General features: G+C 48.0%; 1 non-coding gene across 1 annotated transcript; it reads right to left on the minus strand.

Moving 5' to 3' along the window:
- Positions 1-1,925: 1,925 nt before the first annotated feature.
- Positions 1,926-1,998, minus strand: Trnam-cau. The gene has a single exon. It is a non-coding gene; the product is annotated as a tRNA-Met (tRNA).
- Positions 1,999-15,819: the final 13,821 nt, after the last annotated feature.

The raw sequence follows: 15,819 nt of genomic DNA on the forward strand, positions 1-15,819 counted from the left end.
TCCTGCTGTCACCCCTCAGCATGCAAGCATCAAATTAGTGTATTTTAAGATTTATCATAGTTAAAATATTTGATTTGAAAAATGGCTGCAGATATGGCTCAATGGTAGAGTGTTTGGAATCTTCCCAACAATGTCAAAATTACTGTTTGAGTTTAAAAAATAATCACTAAGCAAATTTTTGCTGGAGATTAAGTCAGAATTTCCAACAATTTCTGAAATGGCCCAGAACATACTTTGGCCACTTTATACTTCATATTTATGCAAAGCAGGGTTCTCAACACTGATAGTTATAAAATCAAAATATCGACTTTGTGAGGTGTCTTGGGTGTGTTCCTGCTTTCTTGAGACAGAACTTGACAGCCCAGGATTACCTCAAACTTGCTGTGTATCTGAGAATGACCTTGAATTGATCTTTGTGGCCCCACCTGCCAAGTGCTCTGGCGACAGGCACACGCTCCCCTTCCCAACAAATATCAGTCAATTCTGAAGAAGGCTTAAGATAGTCTACACATTACAGTATCGAATTCTCAGCCAGCATTTAATTTGTTGTATAAAATTCAATAAGTGCTTCCATCATACTGGCATGCCAATTTGCTTTTATCTTTAATAAATGTTCAAATTATATATGTATACACAAAATTGGTGTTAAAAACTAGTTTTAAAATAAAAATACCCTCCTCAGACTACCAGGAAACTACCAGGAAAATGGTGGACATTCAAAGCATTCTTACCATGATCTTTCAGCTCCCCCAAACGCAATCAAGTTATTTTTCAACTTTAAAAAAAAAAAAAAAAACTAAAATAAAATTGTAGTTTCTTCTCAGTAAATTTTATTCACACTTATTTATTTATATACGTATAAACCCAGGGTCATGCAAAAATTTCTCAAGCCGAAAGGGAAGGGATCATGAGTGGAAAAATCTTAGAAATCCCCAGTGTGGACAACGATCTTCAACGACATGACTCCACACACCACCCCAACTCCAGGCTCTGAGCCCAGAAGACGGCCTTCATTCAGTAAGGTATCCAATGGCGAAATCATCCGCAAAGCTGAGAAACCGTGATGGCTCTGCTGGCCACCAGTGACAATAAGAAATGCCACCACCTGTAGTCGTAGTAGGTAGTGGTAGCAGGGACCCAATGAGCTTTTCAATCCCCCAAGTCAGCAAGGTGCAGCAAGCCAGGAATAGTCGGGGCTCCTTGGCAGTTGACTGTGTGTCTCTAAGAACGAAGCAGGCAGGCAGACTTCTAAATGCAGCTTGGTGTGTGTCAGAGGAAGACTCCAGACCCAATGGCCCAGAGCCCCACTTGAGTCACACAGGGGACCTGAGGCTCGGTTTCCACTTACCCCAATTCCCGTATCCCAGGCCCCAAACCTCTTGACTGAAGGGGAGGCAGAGTCTCCCTAAGGAAGGACCTGCTGTAGACCCGTGCTCCTTCGCTAAGTGTTCGCTGAGACTCCCCCAAGGACTCTTTATTGAATGAAAAGAAGGGAAAGGAAACCCCAAGCCGTCAGGGATTCCTAGACTCTCAGCTGACATACCTGCGGACCACTAAAGCTGGGGCTGGTGGCGATCCAGGGGGTCTTCGGGAGAAGTGGAGAGAGCCAGGAAAGCAACCCGTGCCTATCTTCCGAGTACCTGAATCGGCCAGTGAACTGAAAACGACACCCCGGGAAATGACAGACTCCCCACACTGCCCCACGGAAGAAGGGCTGTTACTCCGGGAAGAGTCCTCCCTGCCGCAGTTATCCAGGGCAGGGCTGCAGTAACGTGCGGTGTGACCTGCGGTGGCCGGGCAGCCGCCCGCAGGGGTGGCCGAGGCCCCCCACCTAGAACGTACCAGCCACTGCGCGCCAAGGCAAGACACTGCCTGTGCTGCTACCGGGTAGCGCGTCACCTGGTAAAAGGGTACCAAAAGTACTGTGCCCCGTGTGAGGATCGAACTCACGACCTTCAGATTATGAGACTGACGCGCTACCTACTGCGCTAACGAGGCACCTAGGCGCTGCTTCCGGCCTGATTCTGAAGACTCCGCTGGAAATGCCCAGTGCGCATGCCCAGGGACTTGCTTTTCCTTTAGCTGTGTTCTCCTTCCAGAACTCCAGCGGTCCCTGCCCTTTAGGGACCTGCACACCTTCGCTCGTGTCCCTCTGTCCATCACCAAACACAATGGGCTGCTAGCTAACGTTGTCCTGGTTTGAGTGAGCGAGGGAGAGAGAGGCTGTGGCGAACTCACTCTGTATAGCGTTTACACACCCGTGATCTTAGAAAACACGTCTTAGGCACCTACTGTGTTCCCGGCCTGGTTCCGGATGCTGTGGGATCTCAGGGGCACTCTTAGCCTGGAGCAACTGAGCGGAAGGGGCCTACGGTAATAATTTGCAAGCATGCGCGTGCCAGTGCACCCTGTTCTGCGCCCCATCCCCCCCCCCCCCCCCCCCCCACCCCTCAATCTCCCACTTCCACAAGGCTTTCTCCTGAGGTCACCAGGAGCTCTGGGTGGTCCAGCTCCGGAAAGGCTACAAGCCCCAGACCTAGCACCGGAGCGTCTCCAACCCTACCCTTCCTCACCCCACCCCCGGCTCTTTACAGAAGCTCATATAAATGCACTCGGGGGGGGGGGGGGCGCTACTTGTTGCTGGGAAACGGCTGGGGTTCTTGTTCTCACTGGCGTTATCACCAACACACAACTACTATAAGAGAAAGCAAACCAGCCAGACTAAGGCTAGGGATTTGCCAATTTCGCCACTATTCTGTTGGTGCTTGGGTGAGTGGGCTGGCTGAGTGTGTGGGATTATTTGAGACAGGGTTTCCTAGATCCCAGGTTGGCCCGGAACTGCCTGTGTGGCTGTGGACGGTTTCTGAGTTTCTGCCTCCACCTTCCAGGGGTTGGGAGTGTGCCGTGCTTGGCTAACATTTAAATCGGAGTGTGGAAGTGAGCCTTGGTCGTGGGCAGACGCGCTGGGAAGGGGCTGTCCTGGAGTTCACAGGGGTGAAGCGTGAGAACTGAGGCAGTTTAGAGACTGGCTGACCAGACTGAGGCGGAGGGATCCCGGCCCCAGGGAGCCGTAGAGGCTTTCAGGGGACCTCGCTGAGGAGCTTGAGGACATTCACTGCCCAGTTCTGTGCAGGGCACCCAGACTAGGAGAGCATAGGCTGGGGTGCGGAGGGACAGCTGACTATAAGGAGGCGCAGGCCTTCCAGGAGACTGCTGTCACTGGAGTTGATGAGAAGGGGAATCTCACTAATTTAGGGGCAGCCCCCATGCCGGGTGAGGGCGCGGGGGGTGGGGGGATAGTCAGGGGCTCACCAGACCTAAGGGAGTGAAACTGGGACAGGCAAGGAGGAGAGTTGTCCAGACTCTAGGAAACTCTCCAGGCCTAGGAAATCTCGCACCCACGGCTAGCCGTGGGAAGCCCTCAAACTAGACCATCCTTGGGAGTCCCATAGAAGGATCCTGCTCAGGTTGGGCCTCTGGAGGAACCCCTGCTGGCTGGGGACTCCAGATCCCAGGCAAGTGGAGGTGTGCATTGCATGCCAGCAAAGGACCCGCTCACGGGCCTGGCAGTCCCCGGACCAAAAAACCACCCGCGCAGATAACACACCACGTCTACCTTGCTTCCACGATGTGTTGAATAGCAGAGAACTGGAAATAGCCCAAGTGTCCTCCGAAGGGTCAAGACATCAGCAGGCAACCGGGCGGTGATGGCACACGCCTTTAATCCCAGCACTCGGGAGGCAGAGGCAGGCAGATCTCTGTGAGTTCGAGGCCAGCCTGGGCTACAGAGTGAGTTCCAGGACCGGCACTGAGACTACACAGAGAAACCCTGTCTTTAAAAAAAAAAAAAAAAAATAGGGACAGCCAGCAAAGACGGCCAATACAGGTCTGAGTATGGGCGACCTCCTCTATAAATAAATAAATGGAGGGAGGGAGGGGAGGGTGATTCCTTCATGCGATAGTGTTTGCTCACTAAGTCGCAAAACAAAACCTATAATACTAAAATCAATGAATGAATCGTAGAGGGGTGGAAAATGTATAATTCAGGGCAGTTTGAATGAGAATGACCCCCAGAGGCGCCTATGTTTGAATGCTTGGTCCCCATTGGTGAACTGTTTAGGAGAACTTGGGATGCAGGTAAGATGGAAGCTCTCGGCTACTGCACCATGCCTGCATGCTGCCATGCTCTTCACCATGACGGTCATGGATTAAATTTTAGAGAAAATTAAATGCTTTCTTTTCTAAGTTGCCTTCGTTAAGATGTCTTCTCACAGCAATAGAGCAGTAACTAAGACAGGGTCCCATTCACTAGCAAAGACTGCAGGGAGCCTTTGGGTATGTGAGCGCATGCCCAGCAGCACTCCACACTGACACTCCAGATAGAGCCTCTAGGTGTGTGTGTGTGTGTGTGTGTGTGTGTGTGTGTGTGTGCATTGAGTCCAGAATAAAGGGTGGATGGTGTCCCACATCCCACAGGGTCCCAGGCTTGGCTGGAAGTAAGTGAGCGGTGTCTCAGGAACCACAGGCTGACAAGGCTTTCCAGGCTATACCTTCTGGGATTCCAGAAACAAGCTTTTCCCATCTCCCATCTGTGTGGGGGCTGCTGACTCCACCTGAGAAACCCTGTCTGGGGGTGGGGGGTGGGTGAACACCTGACTTCTCAATGGAGACTCTAAAGCCAGAAGGGCATGAACAGATCTTCTACAGACTCTAAGAGACCACAGATGCCACCAGCCCAGACTGCCATACCCAGAAAAACATTCAATAACAACAGACAGGGAAAGGAAGACAGTCCATGATAAAACAAAACAAAACAAAACAAAACAAATTTAAGCAGTGTCCATTTACAAATCCAGCCCTACAGAAGCCGCTAGAAGGAAAACTTCAACCTGAAGAGATCAACCACACCCGGGAAAACACAAGGAACAAATAATGTCAGACCAGCAAATGAAAAGGAGAAGGGAGCAAGCCACACCACAGCAGGAAAAGGATGGGAATCGGGGCACATTGCTCATTGCTGACTCTCAACATCAATGCTATCAGTTCTCCAGTAAAAAGACGCAAACTCCAGAACAGATGCAAAAACACAATCCATCCTTTTGCTGCGTCCAAGAAACACACTTTAACTTCAAGGACAGACATCCCATCGGGGAAGATGATGGAAAAAGATAACCCAAGCAACTGGACCTAAGAAGCAAGCGAGTGTAATTCTGACAAAATAGAGTTCAAACCAAAACTAAGCAGAGCAGATACGGAAGGACACATATTCATCTAAGGAAAAACTCACCAAGGGGATATTGCAATTCTTGACATATATAACATAACCGAACTAAAGGGCATCCTAGTTCACAGAAGAACCACAAAGTATACCTAAAATCCCATATTGACTCTCGAACAGTGGTAGTGGATGACTTCAATACCCCACTCTCACCAATATCCAGGTCATCCAGACCAAAACTAAACAGAAATTCTGGCGCTAACTGACGTCATAATCAATGGACCTAACACATATTTACAGAGCAATTCACCAAACACAAAAGAATATACCTTCTTCTCAGCAGCTCATTGGACTTTAACCAAAATTGGCCACAGCCTTGGACACAAAGCAAGGCTCAACCTTACAAGAAAACTGAAATAGTACTCTGCATCCTATCTGACCACCACAGAATAAAGATGGATGTCAACAACAACAGAAAGCCTACAAACTCATGGAAACTGAACAACTCACTACTGAATGAAAAATGAGTCAAAAGACAGAAGTAAAGAAATTAATACTGTTCTAGAGTTGAATGAAAATAAACACAGCATACCCAAACTTATGAGACACAATGAAGGTGGTTCTAAGAGGCAAGTTCATAGCACTAAGTGCCTACATTTAAAAAAAAAATGGGGAAAGTTCATATTAGTAATTTAAAAGCACACCTGAAATCTCTAGAACAAAAAGAAGAAACCATACCCCAAAGGAGTAGACAGTAAGGAATAATTAAACTCAGAGCTGAAATAAATAAACTAGAAACAAGCAAAACAACACAAAGAATCAATAAAACAAAGAGTTGGTTCTTTGAGAAAATCAATAAGATTGACAAACACTTAGTCAAATGAACGAAAAGATGGAGAGAGAAGATCAAAATTAACAAAATTAGAGATGAAAAGGGAGATATAAAAACAGCTACTAAGAACAGGGTAGTGGTGGCGTACACCTTTATTCCCAGCGCCTGGGTGGCAGAGGCAGGTGGATCTCTGTGAGTTCGAGGCCAGCCTGGGCTACAGAGTGAGTTCCAGGGCAGGCACAAAGCTACACAGAGAAACCCTGTCTCGAAAAAAAAAAAGTTTGGTGTGTTTTTATTTCTTTTTGGTTGGTGTTTTATTTTATTTTCTTGGTTTTGGTGGACTTTGTTGTTATACTGGGTTTTTGTCTGTTTTTTGGAGAAAGCTTGAAGTTGGGTAGTAAGAAGAGGGAGAGAATGTGGAGGAACTAGAGGGAGGGGAAGAATATCATCGAAGTATATTTAATTTTAAAAAATTGTCTTAAAGAATAAAAAAGAAAATTAACTCAATTAAAAATGGGGTACATGGGCTGGAGAGATGGCTCAGTGGTTAAGAGCACCAACTGCTCTTCCAGAGGTCCTGAGTTCAATTCTCAGCAACCACATGGTGGCTGACAACCACTTGTAATGAGATCTGGTGCACTCTTCTGACCTGTAGGGACCCATGCAGAAAGAATACTGTGTACATAATATATAAATAAATCTTTTTAAAAAAGGGGGGGGGGAGTACAGGCTGGGCAGTCCTAAATTAAAGCCACAAACACCTTTAATCCCAGAACTCAGGAGGCGTCTCTGAGTTCAAGGCCAGCCTGGTCTACAGAGTATGTTCCAGGACAGCAATCGATACACAGAGGAACTCTGTCTCAAAAAACAAAACAAAACAAACAAACAAACAAAAAAACAGCTAAACACATAACTTTCATTCTCTCTCTCTCTCTCTCTCTCTCTCTCACTTTTTATTTTTCCAGACAGGTTTTCTCTATGTAACAGTCTTAGCTGTCCTGGAACTCACTTATGTAGACCAGGCTGGCCCCTAATTCACAGAAATCCACCTGCCTCTGCCTCCCAAGTGCTGGGATTAAAGGTGTGCACCATCACCACCCAGTAAGAATTCTCAAAAGAGGAAACTCAAAAGACTGAGATGAACTTAAACAAATGTCAATATTCTTAGTCATCAGAGAAATACAAATCAAAACTACTTTGAGATTTCATCATATACCAATAAGAATGGCCAAAATCAATAAAATAAATGACAGCTCATGCTGGCAAGGATATAGAATAAGGGGAACACTCATCCATTGCTGGTGGAATGCAGACTAGTACAGTCACTGTGGAAATCCGTTCCTCAGAAAGATGGGAATTGATCTACATCAAGATTTAGCTGTACCACTCTTGGGTATATACCCAAAGGATGCTTCATCCTACTACAGAGACATTTGCTCAACCATGCTCATTCATGTTCAACCATGTTCTATTCAAAATAGCCAGAAACTGGAAACAACCTAGATGTCTGTCAGTGGATGAAAGGATAAAGAAAATGTGGTACATTTACACAATGGAACATTACTCAGCCATTAAAATAAGGAAATCATGAGGTTTACAGGTAAATGGATGTAACTAGGGGGAAAAAATCACCCTGAGTTATGTACTCAGATCCAGAAAAACAAATACAGTATGTATTTGCTTACATGTGAATGTTAGCTGTTAGGTCATTAATAAGCAAGCTACAAACCATATAACCACAGAGGTCAGTAGAGAATAAGGGACTAGGGGGAAGGATGGATCTCCCTAGGATGGAGAAATGGAATAGCTATAGATGGACAGGGGAGGTGGGGCTGAAATGGGAGGAGAGGAGAGCAGGGAAGACTGGAGGACAGCTAAAACTAAGGACCATTTGAGGGGTCATATGGAAACCTAGTGTGTGTGTGTGTGTAATCTAAATGAAAGCCACCAAGTGGTGGGGAGGGGCTTGGATCTGCCTTGGCTCAGTGTGCTGGGCTCTGCTGACTCCCCATGGGAGACCTTGATTTTGGGGATGTGGGGTGGCTTAGGAGAGAGGACTGGGGGGTGGGAGGAGGGAGGAGAAGGGATCTGTGGGTGGTATGTAGGATGAGTGGAAATTTTCTTAATAAAAACAAATAAATTAAAAAGAAAAAAAGAAAGCCACCAAATAACATGGGAGGCAGAGCCCCAGCTGGACATCTTTTGTCATCAAATGAAGTTTGCGGTACCCAGATGGGGTTGCATCCAATTGATCCATGCTCAGCATCCTTAGTCATCAGAGAAATGCAAATCAAAACGACTCTGTGATACCACCTTACACCCGTCAGAACGGCCATGATCAAAAACACTAATGACAGTCAATGTTGGAGAGGATGAGGAGTAAAGAGAACACTCCTCCACTGTTGGTGGGAGTGCAAACTTGTACAACCACTATGGAAGTCAGTATGGTGGTTTCTCAGAAAATTGGGAATCGAACTACCTCAAGACCCAGCCATACCACTCTTGGGCATATATCCAAGGAATGCTCAATCATACCACAAAGATACATGCTCAACTATGTTCATAGCAGCCTTATTTGTAATAGCTAGAAACTGGAAACAACCCAGATGTCCCTCAACCGAAGAATGGATTAAAAAACTGTGGTACATCTACACAATGGAATACTACTCAGCAGAGAAAAACAATGACAGCATGAGGTTTTCAGGCAAATGGATGGAACTAGAAAATATCATCCTGAGTGAGCTAACCCAAACCCAGAAGGACAAACTTGGTATGTACTCTCTCATAAGTGGATTCTAGATATAAAGCAAAGAACAATCAAACTACAACCCGCAGAACCAGGGAGGCTATATAGCAGGGGGGATCCTAGGATGACTGTGGCTTATAATAAGTTTTGGTTTTACTCAATTACTGGGCAAGCCTCAGTGAAACATTCCACTATTAGGATAAGAATTTATACTGTATCAAGCTGATAATAGAAAAAAATAAATAAATGAAAATGAAAATAAATAAATAAAATAAATTAGAAAAAAAAGAAAGCCACCAAATAACACGGGAGACAGAGCCCCCAACTGGACCTCTTTTGTCATCAAATGAAGTTTGCGGTACCCAGCTCGGGTTGCATCCAATTGAGTTGGTGTCCAAAAGAGTCCCATGGGAACCTGCAAACAACCCAGACTATTTCCAAGAATATTAGTGGCTCTCCACACATTGATAGTAAAGCCCTGCTACTGAAGACAACACCTATACACTTCATTGAACATGAAGAGGTTGAGCTGGCCCCTACCTGGAGCCTTCACCCCTACAGACTACTATTCACAGTACTGGAAGACCCTCTGCATGCTACCCAAGGAGAAAGGCAAACACTAACCAAGCTACAAACCCTTCACTCTACAATGGTGACCTGCCTGCAGGGTATGCCAGGGCAATGGTGTCACGAGGCTTATAGGAGCAACCAACCAATATATGATCTAAGTCTCACTCTATAAGATGGAATCCATACCCGTGCTGCTTGTGTGGACCAGAACCTGAGACTAGATAGGCTAGAGACTAGGGACAATAGGGGGAAATCAAAACCCACTGTTCTGCTAAAGGAATTTAGCAATAAAATGACTCCTAACAATATTTTGCTATACTCACAGATCTGTGCCTTGTTCAGCCATCATCAGAGAAGCCTCTTTCTGCAGCAGATGGGAACAGAGACCCACAGCCAGAAAATATGCAGAGTGAGAGACCTTAGAACACTAAGCCCTAAAAGGGATGTCTCTATTAAATCCCTCCCATCACGGCTCAGGGAAGCCTGCAGAAGGAGAGATGGAAAGAGTGTAAGAGCCAGAAAGGGTGGAGGATGCCAAGGAATCAAGGGCGTACAGACACAAGGCTGATGCACATAACTCACAGAGACTGGGGCAGCGTGCACAGGGCCTGTACAGGTCTGCATCAGATGGGGTCCAAGATCTCGAAGGAGAAATGAACATACACTCTCATTCCTAACCCAGAAACCATCTCAACCTGACAGCCACTTGCAAATGAAGAGTTAGTTTCCTCGCCCCACCTTTGTGGGTTTTTGTTTGTTTGTTTGTTTTGTTTTGTTTTTTTGAGACACGGTTTCTCAACATAGTTTTGGTGCCTATCCTGGATCTGTAGATCAGGCTGGTCTCGAACTCACAGAGATCCGCCTGGCTTTGCCTCCCGAGTGCTGGGATTAAAGGCATGTGCCACCATCACCCGTTGAAAATTACGCTTTTTAAAAACATTTCCTTATTATGTAGTGTTCCACCTGCATGTATGTCTACAAGCCAGAAGAGGGCACCAGATCTCACTAGAGATGGTTGTGAGCCACCATATGGTTGCTGGGAATTAAACTCAGGACCTCTGAAAGAGCAGCCTATGCTCTTAACTTCTGAACCATCTCTCCAGCCCAAAGAACACTTAAGGTCATGCCCCATGCTCAGCAGTGGTTGGGCCAACAGGAAAGGAACTCAACAGTATCTTTGTGGGTTCTCTATCTCAAATCCTGTCTTACCAAAAGGAGTCATTTCCCTCATGGCCAGCAAAAGGGACTATGGCTCTCCGATTAACATATGCCTCCTGGTACTTACTGTATATCAAGTCCATTGCTAGTCTCCAGACTCCCTCAGTTCCTACTCACATGTACGTGTTACTCATTTCAAAGACCCCTCCTCGCCAGTCTCCTAGCCCTTCTCTCTCCCAAGCTACTCATTCCTCTTAATCCCGGCTTCTCTCACAGCTCCTGATCTTGCTAATCTCACTACACTCCCTCCACTCTCTATGGCCTGCTATTCTCCTCTCTCCATGTCCAGTCATGGCCATGGTCAGTCTACTTTCTCCCTCTGTTCTGGATTCTTCTGGATGCCTCTGGCCTTCGATAAAACCTCCTCGTACCACGGAGTGGTCACGTCATCAGTTTATACGCAGCCTGAACAAGCCACTCAGCCTTTCTGGACCTCAGTTCCTTACCCACAAAACACAGCTCAAATCAAGAAAGGTAGTTACTATGCAAGGTGGGTCTACCAAGCCCAGTAATGAAGATCCCAGCAATAGCAAGGAGAAAGATGGGTATTTTAACATGAGGCTAAAAAAAGTATCATCCTTCTTTCCTGTGTACAGTTGGCAAGGAGGTATAGGTGATGCTAGAAAAGTCTCATGCAAGAATGCTGCTTTAATCCAGGTTAGAGAAGAGGATTAAAACCCATGCCTGCTCATCTATGGCATAAGCCATAGGAACAGGAACAGGTGGGCTGTGTTCTGGTTAGGGCCAACCAGATGGACCAATATGGTTCTGTGAGGTGAGCAGAAAAAAGAAGGAAGCCCCCTTGAGTAGCCCCGTGCTGATGGAGGAAGGTATTTTTGCAAGCAAATCTTCGCAGCAGGCTGGCTCCAGAAACCTGCAGCTTTGAAGACGTGGAAGGGATGTAAGACAGATGGGGCAGTGCCTGCTCCTATAACATGTTGTGTGGACCCCAAATCCTGGCCCTTGGGAGGTCCTCAGGCTGGAAACTCTTGCATGGGAAGGGAGGGGTGGCAGGGGACTGAGATGATGGTGAGGTCAGAGCTGGTGCTGCAGATAGGCTGGGGACCCTCAGCACCACCCTGGCTTTCCTCTGCCTACTGTGTCCCAAGTTCTTTTTGTGATCATGCCTTTGACAGATCAGTCATGCAAAGGTTCGCTGAGCATATACTATTAGCCACAAGTTTGTCTCATGGGACTTCCTCAACACCAGTCCCCCAGCTTCCCAGGGAGGAACCAGGGGAGCAGACAGCTTTCCACAGCCACAGGGCTGGGATGTGGTCAGATCCTCCCACACCCCATCCTGGAAACCTATGTCCTCATCATTCTGCTCCACACCCACAAGGATGCTGATTACCCTTTTGTCCGGCTGTCTGTCTGTGTACATTAGTGACAGCCTGAGGGAAGGAGGGTAAGGAAGGAATATTCTAGAATTAAAAGTAACATTCTAGTTCTGTCTTCCTGTCAGGAATACAACCCTACTTTATCTCTGCCTCAGTTTACCTACTGCCCCAAACTTACACAGAGCATCTTCTTGCACTCTTAACAATGATCAATGATCTTCAAGAACTTTTGCCTATGTGTATCACACCTATTGAGATGAGAAACTAAACCTGAAAAAGTTGCTTCGGCTATTTTAAAATATCAGCCATCAGACCCATTACAAAATACATAACAGGTTTCAGAAATAACTGTTTTCAAAAGTTGTGGTGAGCAGCATGACCTTGCTCCTCATATGTTGTATGTTTGTGTGCGGTGCTGGGGACCAAAGCCAGGACTTCACATGTGTGTAACAGACCCCAGCCCTGATGCTTTACAGTTTTGCTAATCTATGATTGCCTCCACAGAGCCCTGTAGCTTCTCCTATCTCCCGCCTCAGCCTACTACACATCACTGTGAGTGGAAGCATGGAAAATAATCTTTGGCGGGGGGGATAAGGTATAGCTCCAGGGGTAGAGCATGCATGAAGCCGCCCCATGTTCAATTCCCAGCAGTGCATAAACTGGGTGCGGTGGTGCATGCCTATAATCCCAATGCTAAGGAGGTAGAGACAGGACCCTCAGAAGCTACAGCCGGGGGAAAAATTAAATAATTTGTTTTCACACGGATAAGTACTTAGAAAGAACAGAGCATCATAGAACCATGGCCAAGTCCTCAGGGACCCTCAGGGTCTTGTGACCCAACTTGGGAATGTTATTCCCACCCTTCTGCCCAACAAGGCACAACACTGGCCTTGCTGGCCTTGCAGCCTCTGTCCTGTCCCATCCCGACTCCTTGGGGTCCGACTGGGTAGATGGTGGTATCATCCCACCTCCAGGATCTCCCCCACCCTACGACCCTTCTGACCTTTGCACCTGACTTCTCTCCACCTGGAATTCTCCCTTCCTTCTCTGCCTGGGAAACTCTTACTCAGCTCTGACTCTCAGAGACCACCTCTTCTCCGCACCCTGCCTTAGTCACTGTCTCCAAGTGCTGAGCTTTGCCCCACCTGCAGTGTGATCCATGGCATGGCGTACTCCAGTCCTCTCCCGCAGCGGGAGACAGCTGACAGGGGCTTCCCCAAGGCAGGGAGACTGCAGTTTTGCTTTGCTGCTCTGGGCCGGGTGGAGTGAAGGAATTCAGCTTGAAGGGAAGGAAGGAGGGTGGATCCTGCTTCTTAGGGTGGGGAAGGATCTAGAGTGGACAGCCAGGCTGCGCCTCAGCCGGTCTCCCTTTCCTCTCAAGGGCTGCAGTTACAGGAGATCGGGAGCTCAAGCCTAGCTTTCTTCTCTCTTCTTATCACCTGCTTCTATGACAGCCTGTCTATCACCTATCCATCTATGACAGCCTGTCTATCACCTATCCATCTATGACAGCCTGTCTATCACCTATCCATCTCTGCCATCATCTCTGTGGGAACAGACCACCCCTGAGCCTTTGTGTGTGTGTGTGTGTGTGTGTGTGTGTGTGTGTGTGTGTGTGTGTGTGTGTTTGTGTGTGCGCGTGTGCATGTGTGTGCACGCATGTGTCTGTCTGTGTGTCTCTGTGTCTGTGTCTGTCTGTCTGTCTCTCTCTGTATTGGAATGTGCGCTCATGTGCTCATATGAGCTTTGCATATGTGAAGGATACCACAATGTCAGCCAGCAGGTGTCAGGCAGGCAATAAAAGTGATTAAAGCCTCAGGACATTTAGAGGACTGTGGCAGAGGGGAGCCCAGCCAAAGAGGTCATCACAATTCATTCCAGAGGGCCCAGGTCTTCATACCTGCTAAGTGGACCTGAAGTCCACACTTTTGGATGAACCCTTCTGACTTTCAAGGGTCCTAAGATCCATATCATGCTGTGTCATACAAAGACCGTGAGTGGGGCTTGGGCCTCAGAGGGCAGATACTCTGCCAGGTGGAAGAAGGAAAGCAGGGAGACTCAGACAGAGAGCTGGGTTCCACAGCCAGCCTTGGCTTCTCTCCAGGGTGTTTCACTGTCCCTAAAGCTGGTGCTGTGGCCGAGGATTCAATCTCTGCACACAAGTCCCACCCTTAGGAGAGCACCAGCAGTCACCCAAGAAGCCAGAGCCAGCACACTCAGTAACAGGCCAAAGGGAATCTCAGTCCAGCATGGCAGCTCAGCCTCCAGAGGTCAAGGCACTTGTCCGAGGTGTCACAGGGCAGCCCCAGGCCTCCCAGGCTGCTGACAGCCTGCCTAGCTAGGCCCATCTGTCCACTGCTGATGCCACCATGTCACGAAATACAATTCCCAAGCAGCTCTGCCACACAGGGGCTCCACCCACTGACGCCTTCTATTTAATTTTCCAGAGCTCTGCTCCCTCACAACCCTCCAGGCCCCCAGCCTTGGTGGTTTTCCCCAGAACTTTAAGATTTCACACAGTGTTGACCCTGGGAGGGGACCCTGGCACGAGCCCAGGACCATAGACACAAGTATCTATCAGTGTATGCTTTATGAGACAGAGACCAACACAGGGGGAGGGGTGGGGTAGGAAGGGAGGGAGGAAATGGGGTGAGAGAGAAGGAATATTTTCTAGATTACTGCTCCCCACACACACCAGTGGTGCTGGGGAGTGACTGAACTCAGGGCCTCCTGTTCACTAAACAAGCACTCCGCCACAGAGCCACACCCCCAACACCCGATGACAGATTTTCTGCCCTGCAGCTTCGGGAAGGAGGGGTGGGCACCCACAACCCCGTGGGAAAGAAGAAATATCAAAAAGTGGGCCCCTCTACCCAGCCCCCAGCTGACAGGCCTGAGGACCAGGGGGCACTGGGGACTCTTGCCCTGGCTGCCACAGGTGCCTGAGATCCTCTCCGCTGGGTCCTTGCTCTGAAGGAATTTTCAGAGTCTGCTTCACTGTCTTATTAAAACAACAGCACCCTGGCAAAAGGGAACTTTCTTTGACACCCCCCACCCCGCACCATTTTATTTTATTTTATTTTATTTTATTTTATTTTATTTTAATGCTTAAAGCTGCCTGGTACAGACAGAAGCCATGGGGCCACAGAGAAACCCTGCCTCAAAAAAAAAAAAAAAAAAAAAAAGACAAAAGAAAAAAAAAAAACAAAAACCAGGGGTCTCAGGGTTACTTGTGGGCAGCCAGGTCAAAACAGGGGCCAAGAGGACAAAGGGAACAAGAATATCCTCTAATGAGTGTCCCCACCCTTCATTTGGAAGCACGAAAGTAACGTGCAGCATGAACCAAATGAGAAGCCGGGACACTGAGGGGCCAGCAGAATGTACAAAGCACTGAAGCCAGGGGCCAGGGACAGGAGAATGTGCAAGGGACTCGGGGTTGAGCGGCAGACAATGGGACAGGGGCTGGAGAACACGCAAAGAAACGTATTCTTCCCACACAGGGGATTGTGGTGCCAGGGATGGGTGTCCGTGGCCTAGGATCCAGGTTGTAACGGGCATCCAGGGGTCTGTGCTCCAGGGCAAACCTGTGAGAACAGGATGCAGCCCCTCGTTCACCCTGTTCTACCAGCCCAGCTCCCCGCCCGCGGCCAAGCAGACACCAGCTCCGCGTGGGTACCTGGCTGGCCCGGGAGATGCAGCGGCGGACCAAATCTCTGATGTTGTTGTGCTTGTCCATCTGGAAGTACACAGTGGCGCTGGACTTCTCCTTCAGGTAGGGCTTCTCGGCCAAGGTCCAGTTGTGCAGTAGGGCTGGTTCGCTGCCTTCCGAGGCCACAGGGAAGTAGGTACCCGACTGGAGAGAGCATGCGTCCAGTCCTCTGGACCCTGCCTCGGC

This window comes from Onychomys torridus, chromosome 16 (assembly GCF_903995425.1).
Source record: "Onychomys torridus chromosome 16, mOncTor1.1, whole genome shotgun sequence".
Lineage (NCBI taxonomy): Eukaryota > Metazoa > Chordata > Mammalia > Rodentia > Cricetidae > Onychomys > Onychomys torridus.